General features: G+C 38.0%; 1 long non-coding RNA gene across 2 annotated transcripts in view; it reads right to left on the reverse strand.

The window, feature by feature from the left end:
* LOC307183099 overlaps positions 1–13,667 on the reverse strand; it is a 169,705-nt gene that overhangs the window by 96,091 nt on the left and 59,947 nt on the right. For both annotated transcript variants that reach the window (XR_013827358.1, XR_013827359.1), the window contains one exon: positions 6,379–6,459. This is a non-coding gene — a long non-coding RNA (uncharacterized lncRNA). The remainder of the gene's footprint in view (positions 1–6,378; positions 6,460–13,667) is intronic.

The raw sequence follows: 13,667 nt of genomic DNA on the forward strand, positions 1-13,667 counted from the left end.
AGCCTTTTTGAAATTGTCCCACTGGGCCCTAAGACTTTGTTCTTTCTTTTTAAAAAACTGTTTTTTCCTCTGTTGTTTAGATTGAATAATTTAAACTCATCTATTTCTATGCTTACTATCTTTTTGTTCTATCATTTCCAACCTGCTCTTAAGCCCATCCAGTGATTTTTTTTATTCCAGATATTTTATTTTTCAGTTCTAGAAGCTTATATTGATTTCTTATAGCTTATATTTCTCTGTTAGGATTTCATATCTTTTCAATAATAATGAACAAACTTTTCTTTTCATTTTAATTTTTCTGCCTGCGTCAGGTCTTAGTTGTGGCACTTGGGATCTTCGTTGAGGCATGCAGGCTCTTTCATTGTGGTGCAAGGACTTCTCTCTAGTTGTGGCGTGTGGGCTGCAGGGCACATGGGCTCTATAGTTTGCAGCAGGAGGGCTCTCTAGTTGAGGCATGAGGGCTCAGTAGTTGTGGTGCGCAGGCTTAGTTGGCCCGCAGCATGTGGGATCTTAGCTCCCTGACCAGGGACAGAACGCACACCCTTGCATTGGAAGGTGGATTCTTTACCACTGGACCACCAGGGACGTCCCTGAACATAGTTTTCTTTCTTTCTTTTTTTTTTTAGCATAGTTGTAATAGTTGCTTTAAAATCCTTGCCTGCTAATTTCAAACTTAATTTTTTTTCTGGATATTGTGATTTTTATTTTTTTGTGGTATGCGGGCCTCTCACTGTTGTGGCCTCTCCCATTGTGGAGCACAGACTCCGGACGCGCAGGCTCAGCGGCCATGGCTCACGGGCCCAGCCGCTCCGCGGCATGTGGGATCTTCCCGGACCAGGGCATGAACCTATGTCCCCTGCATCGGCAGACAGACTCTCAACCACTGCGCCACCAGGGAAGCCCTATTGTGATTTTTTTTTTTTATTGTGGAGACTCTGGATTATGTTATTTCCTTCAAAGAGTATTAATCATTTTATAGCAGATAGTTAAACTGGCTGGAACTCAAACTACAAATTCTCTCTACCCTGCACTCGACAGCAGCAGACTCCCTTTTCCATTCTTTTAGCCTTTGTTATGTTGTTTGGAGTCTGTTCTTGAAGCCAGAAGTCTGGTGATTTTCTAGCTAAGTCTGATGATTTTCAGCCCTACAGAGTTTACACTGGGGACTGCTGTCACCTTAAGAGTATTTAAAGATTTGGAAACTCACTCAGCGTTCTTCCCTTCTTCTAAGTGTTGAGTCCACTCTAGTATTTTCCTGGTTTGGTCATTTTCATGAGCCTTCAGGTATTAGTTCTTTAAATTTCATCCAGTGTTTACAAGTATTACTTGCTGTAGGGTTAGTCCAATAGGACCTACTTGGCTATTTTGAGAAGTAACACCTCCCATGAGTGAGGAATAAGCTTTGTGTTACCTACAGGTATTAGGAAGCGACTTGTACTGCAGCATGATTTAGGCTGTCTTGACTACTACAAGGTACCAACTACAGTATTTTTGTTTTTATTTTAAAATAATTCAGTTTGTTTTGGAAGCAGAGCTTCTTGAGTTTTTATATAAGGTGTTTAAAAGTATAATGTCATTTTTATTGGCTTTCATAAATTTGCTGTGGGACATTGATCTTGCAAAATAAAATTTGTTAGTCATGGTACTTTTCACAAGAGTAACCCTGGCAAAGTTAATTGATTATTTTATTCAACACTGATTTTCTTAATATTAGTACCATACCTTCCTGCCCATTGAGACATCCTTAATTTTTTTCCTTGCAATTTAAATTATTCTAGACATTTTATATTTTTAAAACGTAAAGCTTTAAACCAAACCAGCTAATTCTTCATGTAAGTATTTTATTTTGTTATAGAATGATACTGCACTTCTTTCCCTCTCTATAATCTATCTCTACTCCTTCCCCTCACAGGAGCCTGCATTGATAAAGCTAATTTCATTTCAAACACTCAATAGAATTATAATAGTAATTAAATCGCTTTTACTTTGAGCTTTTATTTAACATTCACTGATAAATTATCAACGCCCCACTATTCACAAATCTATCATTTCCCTCCAATCTTTGATAGGTGAGGGTAGGGCTACCTGTGGTTCACATATTCACTGTTAGTAAATAAAACATGCAGTGTCTAGGAAATTATATAATATTGTCCAACTTCACACATTGGGATCATATACTTTAAGTTATAAAAAAATTCTCAAGACAAGTTGGGGATTTAGGTAATTGCCCAAATTCTCTACTGGATTCAAGAATCTCAATTCTCCATTCTTAAGTATCTTCCTGTAATTTAAGAAAAACAGAGAAGTTTTGCTCCCATTTATTGCCTATCTCTTCTTCCATTCATTCATTTACTCTATGTCCTTTTTGTTTCTCACCCCTGTGGTCCCACCTTTTCTGGTTGGTTGTCAGTGTTGTTCCCAATGGCTCCCTACTTCAATGGCACAGGTTATTATAGGTTCTTTTTTTTTTTTTTTAATAGGAAAAGAGTAGAAGAGAAAGGAAACTTATTCTGCCCTCAGGGTGTGGGGTCAGTGAGAACATTTTTTTCACACTGCCTTGATTAATTATTCTATTAGCATTATGCAAGCAAGTCTGCACCCTTCTCATATTCTCACCTGGTATGCCTTCTAACCTGACAGAAGAAAGGAGAAGGGGAAAAAACTAAAACATTATGACACCTACACCAGGTGTTGCAATAGGTACATTGGAGCAGTGGTGAATGAAAGCTTGGTCTAGTGGAAAGTCAAGTTTATATACAAATAATTCTAACATAATGTGGAATAGATCAGGGCTGCAGGATTTACAACATTATCAAGTACTGGGAAAGGAGTATAACTCTGTTACTTTGCCTAGAGGGTTTCAGAAAGTTTTAAACACACGGATATGACATTTGAACTGAATTGAACTGAATCACACCATTAGCCCTTAGTATGACAATTCTTTCTACCTGCAGAATCCTTTCTCAACTCTTTCCGACACTACTGACTGACACTATTCTTCAGGCATTTGCCTAAGTGTTACCCAGTTACAAGAATCTTCATGATCATACCTTCAGTGATGATGAACTCTACCACTCTCTATCACAGCTCCCTCTTAATTTTCTTCCTACAGTTAATCACCTTCTTTATTGATGATATATTTAATCATTTTTTGCATTCATTCATTTACAGTCTGTTTCATCAACTTGAATGTAGGCTCCCTGAGGGTAGGAATTTGCATCTTAGTCACTATTATATTCCTGGTGCCTAGCCTCATGTCTGGCACATAGCAACTGCTGGATAAATTTGATCAAATTAATTTTAATCTAGCTGTGTGTTTTTATGTCTATCATCTCCATTAGATTGTGAACCTCTAAATAGAAACCAGTTGTAATCATTTTGCAATTTCTTTTTTGTACAGCAATTCCTCCTGTCCTCTCATACGTGGTAGGAGCTCAAGAAGTTCTTTGTGCATAAATAAATACACAGATTATTCCATTATCCACTACTTTTATTGGAAGGAAGGTTAAAAAAAATTCTAGGCTGGAATTTAAAAAAATTTATCAGAAAGTTTAAGGAAAACATAAGTTGTGTTACTCCAACTTAAGCAAAAACGGTTCTGCCATCTCACAGAGAAAAACAAAGACAATCTCTGAGACCACTTTCTATATTTTATTGGGGATAAGATAGTGACAAGATGAAATATTCAAGAATGTGACCAATAAATAGAACGCTGTTGAAAATGTTTTGATTTTTATCCTTGGACATATCTTGGTATATTAGCAGTTTACAAGGTGACAAGAGATGACATTTCCTCCCTGCCAATGTTTGTACATTCTCTTTGCCTGAAATGTGGCAAACATCTTGAATTTATTCCTTGATGTCTCAATTTTAACTTCACGAGGCCCTTCAAGTGGCAATTCTACCAGCATGAAGATGAGTCAGAGCCAACAGAAGTATAAACTTTTAAGAGTAAGCACTGTCTGATTTTAAAACCTATACTTGCCCGTAATAAAACTGTTTTTTAGTTTTATGCCTTAGTAGGACTTTTTAAAGTCTAGTACCCATTTCCTGTCATAATAATCTTGGAGTCCTTGACCACGGTTAAAGAAACCGCTATAAAGGTCAACTGAATGATAATTAAACATCTGGCCAGAGCCTTTGCTGTTGAGTCCATTCAAAATGAACAAATATTGAATACCTACTACGGGCACAGCTGGAATCAAATAGATATCACTGGTTCTGTCATTGTGTGCAGTCTGGTGGGAGATGCTGGCATCAAAGCAGGCAATTACAGTTCCAACATGGTGAAGGCTAGAACAGGGTATACGTGTGATGCCATGATAGCTCTTAGGAGGGGCACCTAATCTACACGCAACCAGGAAGAGCATTCCCCAGCTGCATGTCAAATGCTATAAAAGACATCTTGACCCTGGTTTATTTTTTTCCAGAATAATCTGTATCTTCAGAGTAGCTTTTCTTTAAGCACTGCCATCACACTCTTATTTATTGAATTTTATCCTTAGAATACTCAGTGGTAATTGATACTCAATCTATCCTATGTCTAAATTAAGCTGGTGCTCACATAACAAAGCCACCTCTGAACTCCAGGTTATGAGAGTTCCCTGCTGCTAAAAAGACACATGTTTAGGCTAGTTTTTTGTCGCTCAATAACTAATCTTCAGTGTGTGAGAACCAAGACTGATCTGCTTTATATCTCCAGAGTAATTATTATAGCAAGTATCTGGTGCATCAAAATTTTTGAATTGGTGGGGTCTGAATTTATGAGATGAACTAAACTCGATACAGAAAAGCAATTAAATTTTGTAAAGCATAGGTAAGAGAGAAAAGCTTAAACCACACCAGAATAATACCAAACTCTTATGTGGCATATCTGGAGAAGTTGCAAGGTAGAGATCTCACGGAGATACTGGCCATTGGAGATAATATGGTCAGATTAAAAAATTCTATCTACCCTACTCACATGACCCACTAGTACTGAGCACTTACTCTCTCCCAGCAACCAGGGCAATTATAGCTTATTGTATGTATTGGCTTAGGTGTTTTTCTTTACTATTAGACTGAGAGTTTCTTGACAGTTGGGATCAACTGGTCGTGCAGTTGAATCCTAACACCTAACATAGTAGTAACATGACTGTGGTACATAAGGCAGGTTCGATCAACCTGTATTTGACAGTATTAATTATACTGTCAAATAATTAATTGATTGGTTGAACAATTAATTAAAAATGCTGAACATTAAGCAAATTGAATAGCTCCCTGAAGACAGCTATCTCTGTGGACTGTTTTGTTCACGTTTGATTCCAGAGCACTTAAAGACACTCAATACATATTTGTTGAATGAGTGAGCAGAGTCACTCATGTCTAAGTACAGTAATGTAGATGTGTCTCTACAGACAAAACTTTATCAACAGAGTGAGAATCCTGCAGATATCTAAAAGATGCTTAGAGTTGCAGGAAGAACCCATAGAGGCTACTTAATTCAAATTCTCATGTGTCAGTTGAAGAAGAAGAAGCTTCCTTAACCTGGATATTCCCTTTGCTTGTCCACTCTGGTGCTGAACTTCAGGAACAAGCAGTGGAAAGTATATCTTGCATAGGCAGAAGAATAAGAAATAGGGTTTTTCAGCCTCCAACCGAGAAACATAGTTTACTTATTTAGGATGGAATTTTATTTGCACGTCAAGATCTATCCAGCTAGGATTAGAGCCATGTGAGAAAGAAAAAAAAGTCCCAGCCATCACAGCACTGGCAAAAAAACACATTTTCACAGGTTAGCAATAAAGCAAAACATTTTTCATTCTTGCCTCAAATTTTTGGCACAGTCAGGGGACAATTTTCTCAAATAGACGGGAAGAGCAAAGGGGATGGCAATATGTAAGTGGAGTGATCATAAACACTGGAAAAGGACGAATATTCTAGATGCTGGTCAAAGGCCTGATTTTTTGAGGCGTCCTTAGCAGGGTTTCTTGCTTGCTTTCCGCGTCTGTTTCTTTCTTTCCTTTTTACTGAAAGGCATATTTTCCTATCCATTAAGATTTATAGTTTTCTGCCAACTACTTCACTGGAACAAGTTTTCCCTTTAATTTAACAATGCACATATTAGACTGTAATGTACCCATAAAAACTTCTTCTCAGATAGTGCATTTCTTTAGGACTCAAGACAAATAGAAATGCAGTATATGCCATTTGAAAGCAAGTATCCCTCCCACTTATTTATTAGGCGAGTGTGTTGGTGCCACCGTGGTTTCACCAGGAAGGTCAAATTCAATAAATTAAACATCTCCAGGTTGGGACAAGCATATAATCTAATGGTTTTCCAGAAAGATAGGACTGTCATTGACTTCTCTGGCTCATTTGATCTTCTGTATGGCTTACCCGTTAGCTGGGCTCCAAGAAATCCATCTTCATTTTCCTATCGTTGCCAGACCCGGACTTGGTGCCATTCCCCACAGCACTCTAAAAAAAATGAAGGTTTAAAGAAGGGATTTAAAAGGAGAGAAAATTTCTTAATCATGCTTTCATAACTTTTGGTGAACAGTTGGTTTAAATTTCCAAATCACTCTTTTCAAAAGGATAGTATCAAAACACATGCAAAAAATAAAAATCTAAATAAAGCACAATAAATTATTTCACTGCTAAGGTATTAGATTTCAAAGAGAGAAAAGAGTATACATAAGGATATTAGAGTGGACTCTATTGGATCTTTGGGAATTGCTGTCAGATATTGATGAAAACAGAGAGACTGTAGGAGATCAGATAAAAGAGAGAAATGATTACATTTGGAAGAACAATGTGGACTACGTGGCCAACAGAGATTTCAAATGTAAGCTAATAGCAACCCACGAAAGAACAAAGTTGGAGCCAGTCCCACATCTTTAACCACATTTACAATCATTCAGCATCTGTAAAAATTTTTACATAGCATTTTTCCTCATTTCAAAATTTTCAAAATACATATTTAATAGGTTTAGCATGTCAGTCAGTCATTTCATCCACGGGCAGTGAAAAGGATTTGTGTTTTTTAAAAATGATCTGGGTTTTGATGCCGCTGCCCTTTCAGCTCTGCCCCAGCCAGCTGTAATCACAGCTGATTCACAGCCCAGTGATGCTGTAAACAATGTGTTCTGTACATTTCAGCATCCACGCTGCTGAGAAAACCCATCATCTTATACTTTCATCTTCTTTCTCCCAAGTTTCACACCCCAGCAACCTGGAACAGAGGGAGTGCATTTTCAAACTGCTTACTGTTCTCCTTACCTTACCAAAAATCACCAAAGAGAAAAAAAAAGATAAAGGTTTTCCCAAAACATGTTCTCCTATCTGATAGGAATATTAACCGTTATATCCAAAATGATCAAAGATGACTCAAACTGAAACAAAATTTGAGAAAATAATAATTGAAAAGCCAGCTGGGACAGTAATTGGGAAATTGAGCTGGGTCGGCCAGTTCTGCAAAAGCAGGGTTGTCAAGTACACCTGGACTGAAAGCCCCATTTGTGACGATCTCATTATACTGAGACAACTTGAAGTGGTCACAGCACGAGTGGCTGTCTGTTTCATTTCAACTATATATATGTTACTTCATCACAAGATGCAAGCTTTCCAAAGTACCCCCAGTTGCATTCCATCCTTTCTTTCTATCCCTAGTTGTCTGTATTTACACCAAGTCAACAATTGAAAAGAAGAAAGATAGTATTAACAGATGTCAAAGGCACGCTAGAAGGGCATTCTGAACCAATTAATGAATAGCATAGATCCTACTCCTCCTATAGCCTAGGATCAATTACAACAGAGATTTGCTTCTGGATGGAGCATCAGTACTTCTATTATGGGGTAAAAGCACCTCAACTAATAGCTGATTGTCTTTGAATTGGAGAGCTTTCCTATCTTTGTGGGCAATAGAAAAGAAATACAAGAGAAATTTGTAGGTGAAAACCTCTCAATGCTACCCAAATTTTACTATCATTTATAAACCCTAAACTGATTTGATATCAAAACTTTGGTGTTGCATAAACAGAGTTTTGGAAAGTTTTTCCACTCAGCTCATTTCATCTGCCATCTGTGACAACTCCATATTGACTCCATATTTATGGGACTCTATATTCCAGAGGTTTATAACAGAATACTGTGACTTGCCGTTGAATTACAAAAAGAATTATGCAAATGTGGTATAACACAGAGCATTTCCTTAGTGGAGATAGTTTAGGAAGGGGGTTTATTTTCCTGATTTTCTTTCTCAGATGTAAAGTCTTCCCAATTTTACTGGAAGTAGAAAACGTAGCTCAGGGTAGTACAGCATTATTAGAAAATTTACATCTGTTGGTACTTTTCAGTAATATCCCTGGGACAGATTTTGGAATTTGTTTCAATCTTGATTAGAGTTGACAAAATGAACAACAACAAAAAATATTTCTACACAATGGCAAATCCTTATTGAAAATAATACTGTTTTAGTTTGGAAAAAAAAAATTTCAAGGATAGCCTTCCACTTCGTATTTTGAAAGAAAAAAAAAAGTACTAGCGACTAATGTCTTCCTCATAAGAAGTTACATTTTCTTCTGAGATGATTTAGATGTCATGATGGTAGGGATATGGGCAAAATAACCTTTTAGTTAAAATGTCTTGCAATTCTATAATGAATTGATGTCATGGCTTTTTGGGTGTTTTTCTTCCCGGGGTCTCTTATCGCCTTCTAATTTCTAGATAACAATCTAATATTGTGATTAAGTAAAAGTGCTCTGGGGTGAGACATCCTGGGCCTGAGATCTCAACCAATTCCTTACTAACTGTGAAATTAACAAGTTACTCAACTTTCCTTAGCCTCAGTTTCCTTAACTATAAAATAGTGGCCATATTTCTTCCATCGTAAAATTGTTGTGAAATTGAGACAATGTGTAAAAAATGTTTCACTCACTGCCAAGTATATAGTAATTGTACTATATGTAATATTAAATTGGCAAAATTTTTATAAGAAGAGGGTGATTATCTGCTGCTTAGCAATCTGGCTAAGGAAAACTATAAGACTTGTAAAGTATGGAAGCTCTTTTCCCCCCAGGACAAGACCCTCAGCCTTCTAGCACGTGGTTACTGCTCATGACCTCTTCCTACACCCAGTCAATATGTTATTACTATTTTATCAAGTAAGTTAAAACTTCTCTCCTCTTAAACCCACACACTCCGCAATGGTCTAAGTTCTCCATACCTTAATGGGCAGAAGGACTTTCTCCTAATGTTTTATTTTGTTTTCACTCTACCCTAATGACCACTCCTCAAATCCAAGTTTATTATCCTGGAACTATTATTGTTGTAAATCAAATTCCAAAGAAAAACAGTATCAGTAGATTTCTTTTCACTTCATGTATCATCGAACAATATGAAACATAGATCTAACAAAAACACATGTCCTCAATCTGTGAAGAAATGCCCCTAGGTTGACCTGCAGATTTGGTTTCATATCACTGACTCCTCTAAGAAAAAGAAACAAAATAAGAACAGAGTGCCCCTGCTGATTATCTTTGAAGAACCTCCCTCATGTGATGGAGATGTGTTCGGCTGTAAGAGGTTTTTCAAATGGCTGTTGTTTAGTTGGTTTCTTATTATTAAATTGTCTTTTATTCACTTTAAGGGTGTGACAGATAAAAATATTCAGTTTTCAAAAGCTAATAGGTATCAGTTATCTATTGCTATATAAAAAAAACTACCTCAAAACATACTGACTTACAGGAGTGACCATTTTATTTGTTTATTGTTCTGTATGTCAGCCATTTGGGCTAGGCTCGACTGGGAGGTTCTTCTGCTTCTGTTACCTAGGGTCACTTATGCAGCTGTAGTCATCCAGTGACGAAACTGGAGAGTTATGGGCTCCGTTGGCCTCACTGACATTTCTGGAGATTAGTGGTAACCGTTGCCTGGGACACATGTCTCCAGTAGGAGAGCTGGGCTGGTGGTTAGTTTCCAGAGTACAAGAGCACACGCTGCAAGACCTCCTGAGAATTAGGTTCACACACCATCCCTTCTACTGCATTCTGTTGGCCAAGGCAAGTCATGTGGCCAAGACCAGGGGCATGTATACACAGAGAGGAATCATAGCAGCTATGCTGCAAATACCCTACCATGCCACATAAACATTTGTAAGAATAAATTAAGCCATGTTTAATTTCTACTCAGCTTCCTGATTCATTTCGCTGATTTTTTTTCTTACTATACTCTGTGTTCAGGTGCCACTAATACATCTCTTGCTCTAAGTGATTGCACCGCTGCCAGAGACGGAAGTTTAGTAGATTTCCTGGATGGTGAGTGGCCCAATGACCACGTGATGCGATTAGTTGTGTTCAGCTGAACTGCTGAACCTGGCCAGTCATTGCAGAGATGTGTGCCATTCATCACAAAATGGACAGGGCAAGAAAGATTACACGTGTTGTTTATAAACTCGACCTCATTACTTCATGACAACAAATGACTAGAATCAAGCAAATCAAGAAATACTTTTTTTTTTTTTTTTTTTTTTGCTAAGACTGAGTTAATTATATTGTCATCACACTTGAATGGCAGAACAGGTTTTTGATCCCCATTTGAAGCAGATTAGGGTGGTAGTTAAGAACTTGACTATACAAAAGAAAAAATATATATATATAATGTCTCCATATTCTCACCATAAAATACAGGCTGTACTAAAATCTATCTCGTACAATTATATTGTGGAATAGAGAAAAGAAAATGCGAAGTGTATAAAAATCTTCATCTTCATTTGTAACTATTATTTTATAACTAATGAAGAAAAACAACTCTCTTTTAGAACTGTTTGCAGAAAGATCCAGAATCTAAACTACTTACGTGTCCACAGTTTCTCTCCTTTACCCCCTACCTTTCAAGGATCTTGGAAAACCAAACAAAAATTAATAGAAGAAGGTAGTAGATGCAGTATACTGGTTTGAATTGGGAATCAATTTTCTTTTCTTGAAACATTTTTTTACTGGATGCAACATGAAAAAAGTGTGTGGTGTGTGTGTGTGTGTGTATTTACTACCGATGGTAGAAAATGACTTCTGATTTTCTTTCTTTCTGATAGAAACTCTGCTTTCTTGTAATAGATGTTTTTTTTTAATCCCTTACTCCGCAAGATGTATTGAGCATGGGATAATAAAAAGAAAGAATACTCACTTGACATAGTCTAAATTCATTCCAGGGTCAAGAACTGCCAGTTCAGAAACAAGGACTAAAATTCATGACATAAGAAGGAAGGTCATATTTCTGTGTTTTCAGTAAAGATATGCCAGGAGCCTGTTATTTAGGCCTAAATTTCCAATTTAAGAAATTAGTTTTCACCTATTCCAAAGTTGTGACGTTGTACAAATTAAAGAATAAACCATCTCTCTTCATCCTGGACACTACCAACCAATGCCAGAAAATTCTTGCAGCTGACAATGCCTGACTCTAGGTTGTGATTTTTGGACTTTGGTTGGTTATGTCATCACTTAAGCATTATTTAAATATGTTTCTCCTTTTAATTCAATTTCCTGTTTTGTTTTCTCAAAACCATAAATTGTCTCTTAAGAAATTTTACAAAATGCATATTGTTCTCCCGTGAGACCTGTGCTATTCTTCAGCTGGGCACTGCCTGCCAAATGACATTTTTTTTTAAAGTTTTCCCTTTATTGGTTTTGCATAATGGTTGCAACAATTTTCAAGTAATGGAAAAAATGAAGAATGTATGTCCTTTCCAGCACACAGCCACAATGTTAATGTTAAAACAAAGCAAAACAAAACAAAACAAAACCCCACCCTCTAAGTGGTCTTGGACACCCAGCCGCCCTCTTTCCAGCTTCCTTATTTGGATATAAGATGTTTCCTATCTTTTTTCTTCTTCTTGTTCAAAATAAACTATTTATGCTCAAAGAAAATCTGTCATGTAGGACATCTGTGGTAATGTTCTTGTGGTCTGGGTTGGACCCTAGCTCCACTACCAACTAGTGTAGAATCCATGCGGCACCTGTCTTAACTTTTCTGAGCCTATATTGTGTCATTTGTAAACGAGGAATAATGGAGTTTACTTCACTGCATTGTTTTGAAGATTAAAGATAAGGCATGAGAGAGTACCTCACACAGTATGAGTTGAAGCTAAATGTGAATCTGTTGTCTGTTTTAGGGATGAAATAACCATCTTCTGCCCTCAAGGCACACTGGGCAGATGGAGTGGGAGAAGGACACAGGAGAGGGGCAGTGATGAAAGGCAAGCACGCTGGGGAGGCACACGGAAAGTGAGGGACCAGATCCCACCCTGCTGGATGGCAGAAAATGATAATGGATCTGCATAAAATGGGGTCTTAAGTCAGTTTCGTATCTACAACAGCACATAATAGGTACTAATGATTGTCTGCTGAATTTTTTATTGTCCACACATGTATTACCATGCATAGTAACCTATAATAGAAGTCCATAAGCTACAGCTTGTGAGCCAAATCTGGCTCACTGCCTATTTTTGTAAATAAACTTTTATTGGGATAGAGCCACACCTATTTATTTAAGTATTGTTTATGCTGCTTTTGTGCTACAATGGAGAGTTAAGTCTTTGCTGCAGAGACTTTTTTTTTTTTGCGGTACTCGGGCCTCTCACTATTGTGGCCTCTCCCATTGCGGAGCACAGGCTCCGGACGCGCAGGCTCAGCGGCCATGGCTCAGGGGCCCAGCCACTCCGCGGCATGTGGGATCTTCCCGGACTGGGGCACGAACCCGTGTCCCCCACAACGGCAGGCGGACTCTCAACCACTGTGCCACCAGGAAAGCCCTGAAGAGACCTTTTATGGTCCACAAAGCCAAAAATAGTTACCCTCTGGCCCTGGTCCCGTACAGAAATTTTACCAAACTCTGGCCTATGGAATTGAGTTACCTATTCACTCCTGCCTGAATAGAGATCTCCTGAGGAACCCCTAATTCATGTGCCATATGCTTCTTTGAAGATTATGTTTTAATGTAAAGGGTTCATTTTCCCATGGGAATTATTGGCTTACTGCTTTTTAAAAGGAGAACCTAAGTTATTTAAAAAAAAAACAAAAAACAAAAAAAAAAAGAATGCCTATGATGTGCAGATCCACATCACTAGCCACAGCAGGCATCTTGAAAAGATGAAGGAAGGGTACCATAATGCAGAGGATGAACCAAGGGCCCCGGTGTGGGCCGCTCCATGCTGTCAGCATAATGGCAATGCTATGGTTACCACAGGAAGATAAATGAATACCACTGACTTCATTTTCATTCCCAGCCTTCCCCTGGGTCTGTGTGTCTACCTGGACTCATGGGAAATGTCACCACATGGAGACACTGGACAACCATGTGACAAAAGACACAGGTTCATGGAAACCTGACTTGTAGATCAGAGACCCAGTTCCGTTATTCATTCTACGCCAGGGCTGACACTTCTGCCTTGGCAGAATATTGTGTACATGTGCCCCTCATTCTCCATGGTCACATTCTGGGTGTTAGAATACAATGTGCAGCTGTGGTTGGCTGACCTAAGGAAGGAGGAGCTAAAGCAATCAATAATTGACTTGGGGTCGTATCCTCTCTAAATGGCAGTTACATATACTGTACTTACTGAACAAAAGAGGCCAAGTTGGCATGGCTTTTTTGACTATCTCTGCAAAATCCATTTGGATCCATTTATTTTA

Source organism: Stenella coeruleoalba (genome assembly GCF_951394435.1).
Source record: "Stenella coeruleoalba genome assembly, chromosome: 1".
In the NCBI taxonomy this organism is placed as follows: Eukaryota; Metazoa; Chordata; class Mammalia; order Artiodactyla; family Delphinidae; genus Stenella; species Stenella coeruleoalba.